This window comes from Scophthalmus maximus, chromosome 13 (assembly GCF_022379125.1).
Source record: "Scophthalmus maximus strain ysfricsl-2021 chromosome 13, ASM2237912v1, whole genome shotgun sequence".
Lineage (NCBI taxonomy): Eukaryota > Metazoa > Chordata > Actinopteri > Pleuronectiformes > Scophthalmidae > Scophthalmus > Scophthalmus maximus.
In genome coordinates, this window is record NC_061527.1 from 17,796,689 (window position 1) to 17,816,461 (window position 19,773).

Consider the following 19,773-nt stretch of genomic DNA (forward strand, 5'->3'; position numbering starts at 1 on the left):
CATGCACCATGCAATGCATACACTCGAGTCATTGTGCTCGGGCACCTGAAAGCTGTGTTTATTTTCCTTGCTGCTGTACATGCAAGCTCTGTTTTGCACATCGGGCCCTTAAAGCAACTTCCTGAGGTTCTCTCCAAGCTTCCTGTCTGAGCTGTTAGAGGTTATCTGCAAACCCCGCCCCTTTCAACCCACACAGGCCCATGCAGCTGTTTCCTCTGATGATTATGGATCAGAATAAAACACACACACACACACACACACACACAAACACGCACACATGTTCAGGGATTTCAGGAAGGACACAAAAAACATAGAAGCTCCTGGAAGAATAGTTAAGTTTCTGCAAAGTTGCCGTTTCCTTTCTTGCTGGGAGGATGCCTGTGTCTGTTCTCTAACTTCTCTTTTTTACATGTGTGTGTGTGTGTGTGTAGCAAGGGTGTGGCCATGGTCTCAGTTTTAGGACAGCATACATGCTGCAAGTGTGTCTGTGTGTGTGTTCTTGAACATCTGCTCCTCGTTGGCTTTGTTTTCTCTCCTCTACAGGGCCCACCCGTTCACTGGGTGCCGGACTCCCAAGCTCTTCTGCTGTTTGTCTATGAACAAGAGCGGAAAAAACAGACAGAGTATAAGAAAGAGGCAGGATTTTAAAGCAGCCATCTTTAGTAAAGTGCTGGTGTTTATCTCACTGTCAGGGGATTAGCATGGGGGGGGGGGGGGGGGGGGGGGGGGGGGTTTGCGAGCTCCAGTTCCCTGTTACCACTTTTCCCTCCTCTTCCGTCTTTGTTTTAATTTTCTCGTCTCTTCTTTCCCATCGCTGTTTCTCTCGTGGCCTTGCTCCTTCCATCCACCTCCCTCTAGGCCGCAGATGTTGGGTCTGTGTCCAGATGTTGTATGTTTATCACTCTCCAGTCACATCTTTAACAAACTCTTATACGGTAAACATTTACTGAGGCGTCTCCTCTCCTCTGCTGCCCCGGGAACAGACATGAGAGGAGAAAAGCGGACATCTTGCAGAGGGTGAGATAGATAGATAGATATAGGCCATGAGAGAAGAGCAAGTACGAAAGAGAGGGATCAAATGCCAGCTACACATTCTCATGCTTGTTGCCGATAGCGCAGCTGTCGTTACATTCTTCACAATTTCAAGACATGCACATGCACAAGGCACATAAACTTGCATGCAAATAAACTCAGGTATGCACACAGTTCAGAGTTTCTGTACTGGTTTGATAACACCTTCCCTATAAGTGTTGACCTAACAACAAAGAGGACATTCTGTCACTTGTGTGCAGCCAGACTCCGATACGGAAAGGAAGTCTCTGATCTGCTTTTTACACATACTCCAGAAATCACTGCAGAAGCATTGCTTAGAAAGCAGCATTTTTTTCCTTCCCCTTTTGTAACCAGCAAATTTGCAGGTTAACATCTCTCCACTGACTCTTAACTATCTGATATCTGATTTACTTCATCCATAAAAAAGATCCCGGGCGATTTTTTGGGGGGATTCGAATTTTACATTTGACTCAGACATAATAATTCTGTTCCCGCTGCTCCCTCACACGCAGCCACGAAGGGAAGCATCAGCTATTAATATTGAACAACTCAGCATTGACATGCCAATAACAAGACCATAAATAACTTCTTCTGCAGTTCACCTGGGTTGTTCTGGCTTGGCAGTGTCATGCACATAAACACCCATGCATGCGCACACACCTTATGAATATATTTATTTGTACTCTAGTCATATCAACATCCCTTAAATCTCTAAACAGCAAATAAACTATTTTATATTCAACATGGCTTAACTGTGATGTGATGAGTGATGCTCCTTTAACAATATTATTCGGATTGTTGGTCCTTTGTTGCTCCAGACTGATATATCTCAGAATCTATTGGATGGATCGCAATGCAATTACATACTGACTCTCATGGTCCCCAGAGGATGAATCCTTGCTTCTCCTCCAATGTTCATGTTTTGCAAAGTTACAGAAACTGTGGGACGCACCACCCCAGGGCTAATGTGGGAAAGGTGTCATCATCGTCAGAAAAATTGTTGTTTAAAGTGTTGTATATTTTTCAGGTCAGTGGCGAGGAAGTGAAAGGAAGTACAGGCTGACAGAGCTCCAGCAGCTGAACTCTGCTGAGTGACAGTGCTAAACCTCAGGCTGCTGAACTTGACCGCAGGCCCAGACTCTGGCACAGAGGTGTGACCCTCCGCTTGATGACATGGCACCCAGCTGCCAGTTAGGGAGGGGAGGTCCCTCCTCTCCTCTCCTCTCCCCGTTCTCTTTTGTATTGTTATCGAGGTGATGACATCCATCTCATGTCAAGGCGGTCGGAATGCTCCGTGTGATGTCCAGGTGTTTTGATCCTTCGCTTATATCCCGTTAAACCATGTTAGCCCCTCTGACACGTTGGTCTGGGGACATGGAGCCAGGGAGAGAGGCCATGAGACAGACAGACAGACAGCTGTTGCTCTAGTTCAGGGTGACAAATCCACCCACCCTGCTACACACATGTACACAAACCCTTCCCTATGCTATCATTATTAAATGATTACTCTACATCCAGTAAAAACACACGCACATCATATGCAGAATCAATACCTGCACATAGTGGCAACGCACGCACGCACGCACGCACACACACACACACTCACACACTCTATTTTAGTGCTGACAGGGCTGGAAGAGACCTTGATAATTCAGGAGCCAACACAGTGAAAGATGTAAAGTACAGGCTTACCAGCTGGCAGCATTAAATATACTGTATTTTAAATAATATTTATTTTCCCAATTTAGCTGCACACGTTGACACAGCCAGAACAGTAGCAGCACATTTAGTCTGTGGATGAACCCACAATGAAAACTATTCATATTTCACAGACAATGGGAAAGTTTTCCTCTTCATTCCAGCCGTCACACTTGGCTCGTTTGTCTAGAATTTATAGTGAAGTTCTGGTTAAGCCCTTTTTTCTGCCGAGTGACTGGAAACCGTGATGACTTTCCTCCTGACACTCTCACAGTGGTGCTGGAAACATCCTTACATTTGCCCAAATGTCACAGGAAACAGGGGTTCCTGCGTATTGGGAGAAATTCACCTGGTATGGTGAAATGTGTCTTTATGTTTGAGGAAGCATCAGTGCTACTAAACTGTGTGTCTGCATGCATGTGCAAAGAAAAAGATGCACCGACACACTTACACACGGAGAAACACTTCACTGCACTTAGTGGTTCTGAGAAAGAGCAATGCTCCCAGGAAAGTACTGAGTCATGAGTATGGTCCAGAATTCAATCATTGTTTTTCCTGTGGTCTCTGAGCTGGATTCCCATCACACACACACACACACACACACACACACACACACACACACACACACACACACACACACACACACACACACACACACACACACACACACACACACACACACACACACACACACACACACACACACGGTACATTTCCCCATCAACGCATCACTATTATCCAGTGCCTAATGAATTCACATGCCTGCTAACCGATGCTCTTCTTTACCACTCATATAAAACCAAGGCCTGTGTGCGCGTGCGTGCGTGCGTGCGTGCCCTTGGGTATATCAGTAATGAAATAAAATGGCTGAGTTCATGATAATTGCTTACAGTACAAATCCCATCTCGTAAATTGGCTGTCTTCCATTTAGCTTATTGTTTTAAATGGCTGGGGTGGAGTGAGTGCTGGATACATAGATAAGTGGAAGATGGACAAATGATGAGTAAGTTGGGTCACATTTTTTTTCTAAATCATCAGAGATTTCCATACAGTTTAGTTGCTTGCTTAACAGTCTAGTTACCAGCTTAAGTACCTGGAACCAGATTTGGTATAGAACCCTCGTTTGGTCCACAACACGGGAAAGATTCCAAGAATAACTTTCAGTGAGCGGTAGAAACAGACAAGCAAGAGAAGATGGATGGTAAGATGTTTCAGATGGGGGGAGGATAAAGGGTGAGGTTGGATGATGAGCAGCAGGGCGAGATGTAGGGATGGTCGAGTGAAGTGAGGGAAAATCCCTCAGGGAGGCTCATCTGTCCACAAACGTAATGAAAAGATAGTCATCCATGTTCCCAACAACTGCAGTGAGGTTACAGGCTTTGTTGAGGTCTCCCCGCCTGGAGGCAAACCTAAGCCTTTCAACTCTGTGGCTTGTGGACCACCCTACCCCACACCGGTATGCACCCTATACCCCTGTATCCCCGGCTCTGAAGCAGAGGTCAGGGGTCTGGAGCTGGCAGGTGATTGGATGTTATTATGGTAAGAGAATACTGGACCGTTAAGTGCTGCAAAAACACCAACTGCCCACAGGCCTTTAGCCCGTGTGTGTGTGTGTGTGTGTGTGTGTGTGTGTGTGTGTGTGTGTGTGTGTGTGTGTGTGTGTGTGTGTGTGTGTGTGTGTGTGTGTGTGTGTGTGTGTGTGTGTGTGTGTGTGTGTGTGTGTGTGTGTGTGTGTGTGTGTGTGTGTGTGTGTGTGTGTGTGTGTGTGTGTGTGTGTGTGTGTGTGTGTGGAGGTCAAGAAAGGACAAGGACCAGATTTTTGTCTTGAACTAGACCTTCTGAACACAAACACACACCTGGAAATTAACAGAATCCACGTGTCTGTCCAAACTGTGTGTTTGTGAGAGCGTACATGTGTGTGTTCATGTGTGTGTGCACCCATGCTTGGTACAACATCTTAAAATATCGCCCGATCATATCTGTCCATAAAATAAGTTATAGTTAGAGCCTTAGAAAGACATACAGCAACAGATGGACACACACACACGCACACACACACACACACACACACACATTCAGACAGTTTAGGTGTTGAGTTAAGTCAGGGTAATGCAGACAGACTCTTCCGTAATTTTTTTGATGACCCGGCTGGGGCCACCACATAAACCAGCCTGTCTGGAAGAGCAGAGGAAATGTATAGAGGAAATATATGTATATATATATATATATATATATATATATATATATATATCTTTTTAAATTTAATAAGAGAAAACCATGCTAAATAATACGTTGCTAAGTTGGTTACTAAATGGTTGTCATGGTTTTACTAAGTAGACATATGTTTGGCTGTTTGATGTATAGTTTTGAGGTTGATGCAATATGGTTGGTACAGTAAAGCCTACAGAACGCTTTATGCTAAAGATAAAGCTGGTTTTTCAAAAAGTGGGGAAGATATAAAAAGGCTGATCCACACTAATAGAGGTTTAAACTTCAGTAAAAGCCTCAGTGGAAGGTAAAAATATGTGTGATAATAATATGTATGTATAGATGAATAGAACAGTACATACGCCCTGGCTAAGCATATATCAGTGTTTACATGAAGGTGGCAGCTCATGGATGACACAAGACATTTGTAGATTGTGTATGTAGGTTTTTAAGATGTGATTTAGATTGAGGTAGACAGATGAATGTGATACCCACACGCACACACACACATATATATACAATCAGTGTTTTCAGCTGAAGGTTGCGGAAGGCAGAGGATTCACTAGTAATTACGAGTCTATTCTCATCACTCTTCGTCTGAAAGCTAAAGTGCTCTCTTGGCGCTACCCTCTCCTCTTTAGTTTGATTGAAAAGACTCTCAAGTACACACAGTTTCCAACATAGTTCAGCTGAAGCACTTACACCGACACACACACACACGTCCATATGAGGATGCAAGTACACAAAGCACACTCGCAAACACACACCAAAGCTGTTGTATAATATTTTTTTATGAGCACACAATGCTCTCTTGGCAGCGCGTTGGCTCTCCAAAGTTCAAGCATTCAACAGTTGATGTCCTGGGTACAGGGCCAGACTACCTCGCTGCTCTCTCTCTCACACACACACTCACATACACCCCTACACACCCATACTCGTCTTTGACTGTACAGTGCCCTTGCCAAATGTTTCACTGCAATGGGGAACTGACTGCAGCCATTTCTCATGTAAGCTCACCCTTTCTCTCACCCCGTCTCCACTTCTCTGCCGCGAATCTTACGTGCAATAAATAATCACAAAGTCAAGCCCAGTCATTAGCTGGCGTAGGTGTGAGAAGGCAATCGAGGTGAGGATATGCTCGCAGGAATGAGCTGATATGGACGCAAGGCGTGGCGAACGAAGGGGGCAGACGGAGGGGAGTGCAAGATGAAATGGCTGATGGAGTCGAGCAGACGCGGCAGCAGCCAAACGAACCCGGTGACCCCTCTCTCCGAAGCAGTGCTTCCCCCCCTCTCTGACGTTCTCCTCTTTTGGCAGCAGCCAGCCGTCTCCGTCCCAGCCCCGTCCTTCCCATCCTCTCCGAGCCTCACCTAGCATACCGAACGACGGTTCAGTCCAGCAGAGCGGCATGAGCCAGCCCTGCCTGACCACTCATCAAACCCTGCAGGAGGCAAAGTGTGGAACCTCTGTTGCTCTTGTGGAGCACTGGAAAACTTTTATAGCTCCATAATATTTAAACCTCTCCCGTCAGACCCCCCTCCCCTGCATTTTTTTTTTCTCCTCTTGTGAAGCAGTCACATTCTCTCTGCATGTGCGCCAGCTGGTCCAACTTAATTGTAGCACCGTCATTGTCCCGTCTTATTTCCCCTGTAGTTCTTTCCCTCTCTTCGCTTTCTCTTTCTTCATCTCCACCCCTCACACCCACTCCGCCACAACCTCCACCGCACGCTGCCTCCCTGTCTCGCTGGCCTGCTGTAACAGAATCAGGGGCTTAGAGGGCAGTCAGCGCCGAGATCCTCCACAATGTAAAGCAGATGTGTGACACACACACACACACACACACTCACAAACACGTGGACGAGCAGAGCAGCGAAGCCCCGAGCATTTTGGGCCAGAGGGTGGAGAGAGAAGTAAGCAGAAACAGCTCTGTTGCTAGGATACGGCGAAAATAAAACAGACTCGGAGAGCTGCGGTTCTCTACTGAAACAGGCGGTTTGTTTCTCTCACACACTCCTAACTGTCGAGATCTGGAAAACAATGTTTTGAGAGAGTCCTGGGGAACTGGAAGGACTGAACCTGCGGACTTTAATAAACTCTGTTTAGTCCGATTTCTCAAACTCGTGTTACGTGTTCAGCTTGAGTTTGTTCACAATCAAGTGACAAGATGCAAATTGTTGGTGTGTGTGGTTGGAAAGTTGAGGAGTTCAGGCTTGCTGGTACATGCCGGTGTGTGTGTGTGTGTGTGTGTGTGTGTGTGTGTGTGTGTTTTGTGTGTTCTGTTCAACAGAGGAAATCTTTAACTGATTGAACTGTTTTCCGTGGTACTTATTACAGCCAAAGGTCTGCTTCTTCCTGATGGAGGGGGACAGAGAGCAGTCTGTCTGTGTGTGTGTGTGTGTGTGTGTGTGTGTGTGTGTGTGTGTGTGTGTGTGTGTGTGTGTGTGTGTGTGTGTGTGTGTGTGTGTGTGTGTGTGTGTGTGTGTGTGTGTGTGTGTGTGTGTGTGTGTGTGTGTGTGTGTGTGTGTTTGTGTGTGTGAGTGAGTGTGAGTTGGTGGCTGTCTGACAGCTTGTCCATCCTTGTTCTGTGTCTTGTCAGCTCCCTCCCTCTAGCATTCTGTGTCTATGGCATTGGCTTCAGCTGTTTTACTGTCATGGCTGTTACCTACATGTACGTATGCTACTCTTGTGATATTTGCGTCCTAATCTTCCACGATTGAAGGTCTGTAGGAATGTTTGTTTCCCAGAAGAGGTGCTATTTTCTTGGAAACCTTCTGATGGCTGTACGCACACACACACACACACACACACACACACACACACACACACACACACACACACACACACACACACAGACACACAGTCTTGTTCCACTTCCTTATTGATATGATGTATTCGCATTGCCCTTAATCCTAACCTCAACCATCGCAACCCTAACCCAAACTTGCTCTTACTTGAACCCTAAAACCAAGTCTCAACCCGCAAAAAGCTTTTTTTTTTTGGTGGGTTAGAGTGCATTCACATTCAAGTCCCCGCAAGGATATAAGAACGAGCGCACCACACACATACACATAAAGCCAAGGGGGATTCCTGGGACTAATGTTTAACAGGGAGCTTTTGGACCGCGCCATCAATTCCAGCTCTTTCTGCAGACACTGTGGTTTACTCTAGATAGCAGGGCCAAGCCTCAGAGATAAGACAACTCTCGGCCTGCCTGTGGGAAAGATGAAAGCATTCTCTTAAAAGCTGACTGCTCCCTCTGTTGCTTTTCCACCGTGTCTCGATGTACGTCTGCGAGTGTGTTTGTGTTGAGAGTGAGATTGTGCGCCATGAAAAGCTTGAGAAAAAAACGCTTCGTTTGCAACTGCGAAGTTGGATACACGTTCAATTATTTTTGAAGCTCATCATACCAAAGTTGAATACTACTTTAAAAGGAACTTTTTCGAAAAAGTGTGACACACACTCGCGCACTGTGTGCACGCGCCCATCACACTCTTCTGCGCTCATACACAAACAGACCCACCATGGTGAGTGCTGTGAATAATTGTAGATTACAGAGCTGTCAAACTGGCTGCTGGAGCGAGGCAATTAGACAGGGGGATGTCTTGCTAATGGGCTGCCTAACCCCAGACACACACACACACACATATACACACACACATACACACAAACAAGCAGAAACTGAATTTCTCCATTACCCGGCTGAACTTTGCCCCAAACAAGTCAAGAGTATTGTCAAATGTGCCTTTAGGCTCCGGGGACTACACACACTCAGACCAGGGTGATATGCATGATATGCAGAGGCATGCACCAAACTAAGCCCTGACACACAGGTATGAATAAGATTCCACTGGAAAACCACCGGAATACGGCACTGTTTCTCAGGATCTTGCCCGCAACTCTTACCGTGTGCGTGCGTGCGTGCGTGCGTGCGTGCGTTGCTGTGTGAACAAGTGGGTGTGTTCCTGTGCACACGTTCTCGGCAGACAGAGGATTCATTGTGATATGGCTGTGTCCCTCAAGGCGCTGGAATCTGGCACATTGTCTTGGTCGGAAACTCAAACCATTTACAACTCCCGACTTGTTTTGATCCCTTCAGAAAATTCCATTTCCTGCGGTCGTTCGGGGAGTGACTGTAGAGAAGCCTCTGGAAGGAAAAGCCTCATTATGGCTTCAGCGTGAGTTGGAAGACTTGACTTGTGGGTCAGCGCCACTCCGACCACTGTAGTTGCCCTGTGAGAGTGAATTGTGGGAGAGAAGGATGGCCGATATAAATCAAAAAGTGTTTTCTTTTTCTTTTTTTTCGGGATGGCCAACTAAAACCTGTTGAGCTGCTTCTTAAGATTTTCCCTTGACAGCGCATCACTGGTTTAGTTTCTATTTTCTTTCACTATATCAAAAAACAAGAGAACAAAAAGCCTTGAAACCACTTTCAAGGCTTTTTTGGTTTTCCTAATTCTTCCATGTGCAATTCCGTTCCAGCTCTTTTCAAATCCCCCGCCTTGCTCTACTGGTCAGTGCAGCATCAGTTTTCCACAGTCATGCATGCAGACTTGAGGAGTTGGTCCATACAAAAAAACCCACTCGCATCACTCAGGGATGAGACTGAAAGCGCCGCTTCATCACCCCGTGCACACATCTGTGTGTTCCTATGAAAGCACCTATTTTTCCGCATTCACTCAGTTGAACCGCACGCACATGTCTGTTTGTAGGTTTATGGATATGTAATTGTGTTTTTGAATGTGATGTAATGTCTGTAGGAGCCACTCTGCTCACTGCCAGAGGGCCGCTGCACCAGAAATACAACTTGGATGACCTCAGCTGATGCAAATTCAGTAAAAAAAAAGAGGAACAGTGTGTGAGTGAAAGGAACCGAGGGAAGGAGAAGAGCCTGAGGATATGCAACACATTTATGTGCCCTTTCCTGTATGAATATGACAATAACCCCATGTAGCAAATTAGGTCCTCAAATAAGTCGTTTTCACGTGGTTTTCCTAGTTTGGTGAGGAAGAAGTTGACTGGCCTGTACAGAGCTCAGGCTTAACCCCACAGAGCACCTTTAGTATGAAATGTTGTAAAGTATGTGGTGTGTGTGAATGGGTGCTGTGAATGCATGCGTGCCAATTTGAATGCGGGATTTGTGGCAGAGAGAAAAAGAGCGAGACACACATAGAGGAGAGAGAGAGAGAGAGAAAGAGAGAGAGATTATTTGTGTGTGTGACAGAGGGAAGCCTGTATCTGTAGCGTGTGACACAGTGCTCTCTCTGCTGCTGCAGCCAGGCCACAGTTTAGGGACATGAGCCAAGGGACAGAATAGCCTGTCTGTTTACTACCTCGTACTGAACTGTGATTGACAGCAGGGCTTCTTTGTGTGCGTGCGTGTGTGCGTGTGCGTGTGCGTGTGTGTGCGCGTGTGTGTGTCGGTCGGTCGGTCGGTGTGTGTGTGTGTGTGTGTGTGTGTGTGTGTGTGATTGTGTATGTGTGTGTGTGTGTGTGTGTGTGCGTGTGTGCGTGTCAGACTAACTGACAGGAACACGCCTTCACACATTCTATGAAGGAAGATATAAAGAAGTAACCATCTCCACAGAGAAAAGACACCCTGTCTCCTGTCAGATTGTTCATTTGACAGTGCATTTATCTGTTGTTGCGTTTCCCCCCCCCCCCCAATATCACACTCACATCACACAAATGCACACGTGCTACACACACAAACACACACACACTCCCACAGAGAGAGAGAAACGTGAACGCGTTCACACAATTCACACACATGGCACAGACCAGTCAGCCTCATTTTAAATAAACAATTTCACCACAGAACATATTGTGGTTTATTTATCCAGCGGGTCAAATTGCACCCGTGAACACACACGTACGTACGTGCACAAACACACCCCCTGCTCTCAGCTGTCATGTTTCTGGAGTGTCAGGTTGTGAAGAGCAGAAGTAGCTGCCTCACCTCTGACCTCTCTTCAGTCCCTTGAGGTCAAGCGGACTGCAGACGCACAACATGTGTATCGGAGATTTCAGCATTCAGACGGGGGAAGGCAGAGATCAATGTAGGGAGGCTTAGCGTGTGATTGTGGCAGTCATAGCATCTGCAGTGGAGATAAAGAACAGATCAAGATTAAAAAAAAACATGGTTGTTTACATACAGGAACAACATACAGGATATGATAGGATGTGGCTGAAGAATAGCAGAAGTTACAATGGGTATGATGGAACTACAGAATAGATACTGTGCAGCATTTTCAGTGACTGGGAGATTTCCAGTCACTGATATTTACATACTGTATTATTGATGTGCTGTTTGAATGATAGCTTGGGATGTAAAGATTGATTATCACGGGGAAACTGATCAAAGTTGCACCAGGACTCTTTTTAAATGTGCTGCATTTTCCCAAAATACACTGGTGGCACGACAAACTCTGATACTAATTTAAGAAGGAGAAATGTGCACTGACAGTGACGTCAAAGACAGCAGCGGTTATAATAATAATAAATGACCTTTTGTTGTGTAGGCAACAATGACTCCCCGCCCATAGGTAAGGTTTGGTTTTCATGGTTTTTTAGACATGACAGACAGAGTGTGAAGTGGGCTCGTATGTGGTCAACAAGGCTTATTGACTTTATTTACAGCCGAGGCTGGAGGAGAGATGACAGAGCCGAAGAGAGGTGGAGTGAGGCGACATGAACTGTAAACGACAGTTATTGGACACATCATCGAGGCCAGCTGATAGTCCCCCCACACCACCTCCCGTGCCACCAACCCAATCAGAAGCCCCGCCCGCTCCCCGCAGTGAGCCCCCAGACATCCACTGAAGGACCAAACAGGAATCCCCCATAGCCCCACGGCAGACTGACTGACTCTGCATGGTCTACATCACACACACACACACACACACACACACACACACACATACGGTACATTTCAGGGACTGCAATACACACACGCTTTCACACACAAGCTTGCAGACAGTACAGGAATAGCCCCAGTCTGGGGTATTACCATACACTCTATCTACCCAAAAACATCACCTCCTCCACTTATATCACACTGTAGCAACATATGCTTTTACCGTACGCAGTCAGTTATTACTGTAAGTAAAAATCAGCACACTTTTCTTTTCCCACTGATACCCTAGATTCCCCTCAGTGGTGTCTAGTTCAACATCTACTTGATTTTCTCTCATTCGTCTCATCTGACATTTTCCTTCTTGACATGTTTTTTCTGTTTTAATTTCACTTTCACTCCCACACGCACTTACATTTGCACATTTACATTAATACGCAAATCCATGCGGCAATGCTCACTGTGGTTCCTGCAATCATTTTTGCTCTCAGCGTTTGTTATTCAGTTTACGTTCTGCCTGCTCTGCCACATTTCACGATGACACTGGGTGGTGATGCACAGATGTCTGAGTGACAGAAAGTGCAGATGAAAGGGAAAGGTCAGGAGTTCCTCGGCCTCGAGTTCCTGACACCGCATCAACTCCCACAGCAGAGCCAGAGTGCTTTGGTTCCCCTCAGTGTTTAGTGAAGCACCTCACTGACAAGCAGGGGGTTTCTCCCACCCCTTCCCCTCAGCGTTTGCCTGGCACTCAATATCAGGGTATTTCCTCACAACACAGAACACCACATGGACTGACAGACAAGGGAACATGCTTTTGATGCATAGCACTATATGTTCCCTTCATGATCAGCGCGCAGGCGATGCCATGCTGTAAATGTGAGCTCTCTCCCTCTCAAAGCTAGAAATTGTTGCACTACATATAAACTGTCTAAAGATACTCTGGCCTAATAGTCTTCACAGACACAAAATGGAGGAGGTGGGGAGAGGGGGTTGGTAGCGGTTATTTGGAGAAGAAAAAAAACACCTGCAGAATTTTTCGAAAGGGGACATTTCTATCCAGGTGGCTGCTGCTGACTTTTTCCTGTGAAATCTGTGAATTCCCACCCAGAGACCTCGTCACTGGGTCCAGCACAGTTTAAACTAAACCCGTAAATACTACAGTATCTAGATTTCGGATTTATTCTACAGTATTGCTCTAAGTCTGCAGGCCTGTTGTGTCTGCGTGTCAACTGAATCTAATCTGAATATCTTCTGTCAGTACTGCTCCATTTAGCACATGGTGGAGAGCAGGGACCGACCGGGACAAAAAAAAAAACGGCCCTGGACTTCCCCCCCCAAACAGGCCCCACCACCACGAACTGTGCAGATTGACACGTGGCACCGTGAGTACAGCACGCGACTGGCAGACCACCGTAACACGCGCACAACAAAGCAAAGCTCGCAAGAATCAAATCGCCCTTCCACATATCAGCCAGTGGTCCAGAAGGTCCAGATGGCCTGTCCGCCCTTTCTTGCCTCCGCAACACGCTGAATCTCACGGAATATTTTGGGAAGCAGGCAAGCTGTTTCCAGTCTCTATGCTAAAGTTAAGTTAACCCTCCCCCAGCTTTAACCTTCTTCTCATAAGAAGGTGAATCAGCCTATTTTCCCAAAAATATTGATCTTTCTGTTGGTCTCCTCGAGATAATATGAATTAAGGTGAAATGTGCGGTGTTTGTTGGTTGCTGCCACAAGGCTGTGGGTGAATTTGCTTTGTCATGAGCGCCGCGCGGGACACACGACCCCCTCCGCAGCGAGCTCCCCGCTGGCATCTGTACCAGGTCAAGCTCGCCATCAAGAATGCCGTCTATTTCCAGTTGACCCGCCGTGACAGCTTGTTGTACCCGGGCCATTCGATTACGGCTGCCAGAGCGGAGGAAGAGGAGGACGAGGAAGACGCGTGTGGGGTTTCCTGGGAAGCTCCCTGCCAGACATCTGCTGCCGTCACTCCATCACCATCACCACCTCGCTCCCACCCTGCCACCACGCTGTCTATATCTGCGATTTGCCCTTGTTCCGTCTCAGCGTCTCACTCAGAGACGGCTCTTTGTGGCGAGCAGCAGCGCTCCACTGAATTATTCAAAGTGCTGGGCACGGACAGACAGTGGATTAAGTGCCCGTAGAGGAGGAGGAGGTAGAGGGATGAAGGGGCGAGAGGGGGTTGAGCCCATTAGACATGAGGACCTGAGGGAAAATTAATTGACGAGGCAGCGGGGCGTTGGCGGCAGTGTTAAATCAGTTGGTTGTCTGCGTGGAAAGACGCGATACTGTCAGAAATGAAAAAAGAGAAAGGGGGGGGGGAAGAGCGAGAGAGCGAGCAGGCACCATGTCACATGACCACCGGGAGATCCCTGAGCAGAGCAGGTCACCTGACTGACTGGAAGTCCACCCTGCTGCCTGAGAACGATTCCCAGAAGTTACGTCTGTGTGTGTGTGTGTGTGTGTGTGTGTGTGTGTGCGTGCGAGCGAGCGAGCGAGCGAGCGAGCGAAACAATGCCTCCTGTCCTTGCCCCTAATACGGCATGTGTGACATTGTCACATAGTCACTTTGTGGGGTAGTTTTGTCTCTTTTACTCGATTTGAAATGAAATATATTCACCCTGTTGTTTTTTCAATCACATTCAGACAACTCTGGCGGTAGAGTTCCATGGGTTCCTGTAGATACATAATTGTCAGTGAGGAATGAAAAGAGGATTTTGATGAAACAAAGTTGTGTTGTTGAGTTGCTGTGACTGATCACAGTCTTTACGAGGATAATTCTCCCTCCTCGTCTTCTGCTGGATCTTTTAGCCCAGCTGTCTCCCACCCACTCAGTCAGACACAGATGTACAATTTCACAAGCCAACACTGCCAGGGCATCATTTACATATCATTGTGTGTTGAGGTCAGAGAGTCAGGGGGGATTCGAACAGTTATGTTTCTTAGAAAACAGAAAGGTCTAATCTGTTGAAGTGAGCTCTGAGCTGAAGATCATCGTTTTACCGGACTGCGGTCTCCGTTCCTCTTGTTCTGGAGGCCAGTGTGGTCAGTGACTAACCAGTGGCTGTGTGTGGGTGTGGGGTCAAGGGAGTTCCATCAATCTAGTTTCAACTTTGTTTGTACAGTTTTGTGGCCAAAGACTTTTTTTACTCTTCAGGTATTGAAGCAATTCTGGGTTTTTTCTGTCTCCTACATTGTAATAACCCCCCAAAAGTCCAACGAGGCCAGATTCATAGGAAATTCTCGATGAAAACGTGAGACTGTAAGTGTTTAGAAACCAATAATTGTAAATGAACTGTATATATATATTGCACTTTTTCTATCCCACATTCAGACACTGCCGGCACAGCAGTCAGGGATGACCCGCTTGACCTCCTGAGCCACAGCCCTATTGTAGTTCTTCTGTCTGTCTGGTGTGGTTTGATATTGATGATATCAAATCTATATGCTTAAATTTAAAAAATAAATGCAAAAGAGAGAAGCAACATAGCATGCAACTGAGACATTGTACAACAGCAGTTTAAAAACACAATAGGTTTTAGAAAAATTAAAAATTAAAACTTTCAAATTCCCCCCCCCCCCCCCCCAACAGTTGGTAGTGGCATACTCTGCCCAATCCTCGGTTTCATAGGAATTCTTATGCTGAGTAAGACATTAGTCACAGGGCTTTGAAGGTTATACAGTCATAGTTCATACTCAGTGGACACTGCTAAGTTCCTGCTGAGGCTGATGGGGCATTATTCAAAGGCCTGCGCAGCCCGGGAGTGTGACTGAATAAACACATTGCAACCATAACGGCACAGTTCGTTGACAGACTTTATGGCCCTTCTCTGAGCGAAGCGCCTTCAAGCTTTGTAGAGCGGGAGAAAAAATGCACTCGGCGTGAAAAGACGTGAAATAGTTTCCATGCGAACTCGTCGGCTTGTGTTCCCTGGAGGACGTCCGCTCGTTGGTTTATATGTCCCCAGTGGGAATCTGCTGTTTGCTTTAGTTCCGGGCGGATTGCGCTCTGGGTTTGTGGGTCTGTGTTTTCAGGCCAGTAGCTCCAGTAACAGGACCAGGCACAACTCGTCTGTGTTTTCAAAAGGAAGCTCTGAAGCTGTTGTTGCTCTCATTTCTAAAATATTTTCTTTTGTTGAAAGAATGATAATTATGAAAAAGTATCCCCTGGTTATAGGTAAATGTAGGCGAGGTTAACCGTCCTTGAGGTTGACTGAAATACACGTGTCCACCTCTTGGTTTCAGAGCACCAGTTTTTTTTTCTTTTTCAGAACATCAATAATGAAGAGTAACTGCACAGATGCAGAGCTTTAAAAACACTGTGCTGCCAGGAGCAGTCGTGAGCCAGCATTGCTGCGATGAGGGCAGTACAAAAAAACAGAACAGCTCTGTTGTATCCATAATCAATCAGACAGACATCTGGCAGTGATTCATTCTATAAAACTGCACTGTATTTCAGTTTCATACCTGCTCTCCTCAGACTCTGTCTCCGTCTCCATCCTCCTTCATCTCTCCCTCTAAACATAATTGAAGTGCTGCTCCACTCCTATGTAACCTAATGCCTGTCCCACAGCCCTAAAGTGTCATTTGGGCCGCAGCTTAAGTACTCTGTGAGCTCTGTGTGCTCTGTGCTGCGCTCTAACCCGTACAGATCAGCACAAGCCCAGATTAGGCAAATGAATAATTCAGTTTATTGGTTTAAATGCAGTTTGTGGTAAAAGACGGTAATATAACCTCTTAGACTTACTGACCCTCTTCAGTTCAATTCTACGTCCTGAGGATCGTGCATATATGTCCGTCAACGTGTCTTAAGTTTTAGGACCAATGAGGTGACGACCCTCAAATGTTCCTTCCGAAACTTGGGGACGCATAATCTGTGTGTGTGTGTGTGTGTGTGTGTGTGTGTGTGTGTGTGTGTGTGTGTGTGTTTGTGTGTATGTGTGTATGTGTGTGTGTGTGTGTGTGTGTGTGTGTGTGTGAGTGTGTTAGTGTGTGTGTAATAACCATGATATCGAGGGTCTTTGGCAGAGCTGACGCAGCAAATTCCCTCAAGCCCATATATTTGTCGCTCCTCCCTCTGATCGATATTGTAAGAGATGTTGTCTTATTGAAGTGATCCAGGAGAGGTAGTTATTAGCCATCATTCACCAATCACTGATATTTTGCTTCTAGCTGAGGGCAGCAACTTTTTTATCTCAGCCTGTGCTGATGCATCCGACGGGGCTGAGATCAACCTGATGATCTCATGATGCAGTCTTACGGCAGGTGAGTCATCAGGCGATGCTGTGATGCCTCTTACTGGAAGACAGTCACGCTCGGATCATCTCCCCTGGAGCTTTCATCCACTGCTGCGTCATCTGCCCATCCTCCCTCCTGCAGCCTCCACCTCCTCACCTCATCTTTACTTTTTCACCTTCTCTCTCCCTCATCACTTTCCTGGCCCTGGCTCGCATCTTTTCTCAGTCCACCGCTGTTCTCCTTCTTTTCAAGCTTTTGGAGGCAGCGACTGTTTGATTGATCCTCAATTTGATTCTTATCCTATCATAGGATAAAAACGATAAAGGTTTTTTTTTTCGAGTCCAATAAAGAAAATCCCAAGGAATGACACAATGGTATAATAACATGACCATAAGAAGAATTTTAATCAAGACAAAAACTTGCAGTTCACATTCATTCATACGTACTAGCAAAGTTATTTATTGTCTTGCTGAGATTTGGACGAGAAGTCTTACGTCTATCTGAAATATGAAGCAGCAGTAGTGTAGTAGTAGCAGTAATTTTGCCATTTTACAGGGAGTTACGCACAGTACTTGTTGGGCTATTTCTTGTTCAAGGGGACAGAAATTTAACTCCTGTTTTTTTCTGAAATGAAAAATATTAAATGACACACACTATATGAAACTCAGACCTCCATCAATAGCTGATTCTTCTGTTTTATTTACTTCTCCTCCCTGTGTCCTCTGCCTCTTTTCCTCCAGCGTCTCTATGTCCGCCTGCCTTCGATTTGCATTTCTCCTGCTGCTTGTATTTTATCCCTTCCATCACACAGCAGTAAACACGAGAGCCACGGAGACTGCTGGTTTGTTTTTTTAATTAGGTAAATGGACTTGAGTCTGCTGGGCCAGACACAGAAATCACTCTCTGGACTCCAGCACTGTCATAACAATTTCTTAAATTAATGAGGTTCAGCTAAATGTTATTAAAACCTTGCCGTGCGGCGGATTTTTACCCGCCGCTCTTTTTGTCTTGTATTTTCTCAGGTCTGCTCTTGGCCTATGACGAGGTGAACTATCCACAGCATTCACCCACGCAGCAGCCTCAACCCTCCACCTTACCTGATCCTGACAGGCTGCAAAGAGAAAGGTGAGGCCTGGCTCGCCTCTTTCCAGGGAGGATCCCTTCAGACAGAACAGAAAACATGAGCACAGAAAGAGAGGAATTGTTATTACAGGAGATAATTGGGTTGGACAATTATGTCTATTCACTGTGTCGCGTTGTTTTGGGCGCTTCAATGTCAATATTGTTTCAATCTCAGTCCTGAGAGCGCTGTAGCCACACGTGAAAATAAATGGATCCGGCCAAGGGTTGCTTTATAGATGTACGTGAGATGTATGGATTTTATTTATCTCTGTAAAAAAAAGTACGAGCTATTATAACAATAAAAAGAAAATACAATAATTGTATCTATATAGCAGTTTCAAGGTATTCTCAAAGAGCAAACTGACTGAAAACTAAAAACTGCAACCAGCATCAGTAAATTAGATGTGTGTAGCATGTAGAATGAAGTATGTGCATTCAAGTAGAGTCGCTATGAATTACGAACCAGTCTGTGGATTTGACTCTGCTGTTGTTTAATCTAAAAACCATAAAATCTGGGGGGAGTTTTCTTATTACCAATGGCATTCTGTTTCCCCACATTCCCTGTGTCCTTGTCGTCCGTGAGCGTTTCTGACTTTTGAGTGACTGTTTCGCTCACAGAGGGCTTTTGTGTGCTGCAGGTGTTGAGGTATATGAGGCTGCGCTAAGGAGAGTTTTATCCCTATGGGCCCCCTGAGGCCGGCAGGCCTGGTCCAAGAGAAAGACCAGAAGCTGTTTCAACTTCCTCTACTGTTGTTTTGTATGGAACACAACTTCAAACACTGTGCGTCAGAGCACAGAGCTGACCACAGCTACAGCAACACACGCACTCACACACACACACACACACACACACACACGCACACACGCACTCACACACACACACACACACACACGCACACAAGCAAGAGGTGCATGCAATGTTTCTCTCTAATTTTCTTACACGTGATTCCCCACAAAACGTTTTCTGCTGGGCTCTCAGAAATGAAGACATGAATATGCATTGGTTCCGCAGGTTGTGCGGAGAACAGAAGGTTTGGAGTGGATTTGTTAAGATGGCTGCAACTGAAGCCGTTTCATGTGGTTCACTGCAGTGAAGTGTTTGGTTTGTGAATATGGGCTCTAGGCCTGTGTGTGCTGGGCAGCGTCTCGTCTCCCAGGGGTGGAAAAAGTATCAAGCTCCTTTACTGCTTTTGGTACTTATTTGTAGTAATAGCACAATATTAATATACTTTTTTATGCTGTGCTATAAAATTTAAATAACCTCATTAAAAACTATAGAGGTATATATACACAGAAGTATCCCAAAAGTAAACAAGTGAAGTTTTACTATCATTAAGTAGTTAAGTATCATTATGTCATAAAGAATAAGTACATTATAATGTTGTATCTGGTCAGGTTTGAGCAATAACTTCAACTGCTTACATATACTACTATTCAATAAAAATGTGCCCTCTTTAAGAAAAATGTTTTCCCATCATTGGTAAGTAGTTACGTGTAAATGCAGGTGTCAATTGAGTGTAGTGTGGTACAAAAATAATCTGAAAGTAGGTCCATGTACATAGGGTTAGGGTAAATAGATTACATAG

At 45.7% G+C, this 19,773-nt stretch overlaps 1 long non-coding RNA gene across 13 annotated transcripts in view; it reads left to right on the forward strand.

Annotated features, from left to right (window-relative positions):
- The window catches only part of LOC124850922, a 52,119-nt gene that overhangs the window by 22,352 nt on the left and 9,994 nt on the right, over positions 1-19,773 (forward strand). For 6 of the 13 annotated variants that reach the window (XR_007031993.1, XR_007031994.1, XR_007031999.1 and 3 more), the window contains one exon: positions 18,088-18,190. This is a non-coding gene — a long non-coding RNA (uncharacterized LOC124850922). The other 7 variants (XR_007031996.1, XR_007031995.1, XR_007032004.1 and 4 more) reach the window with 4 other exon arrangements.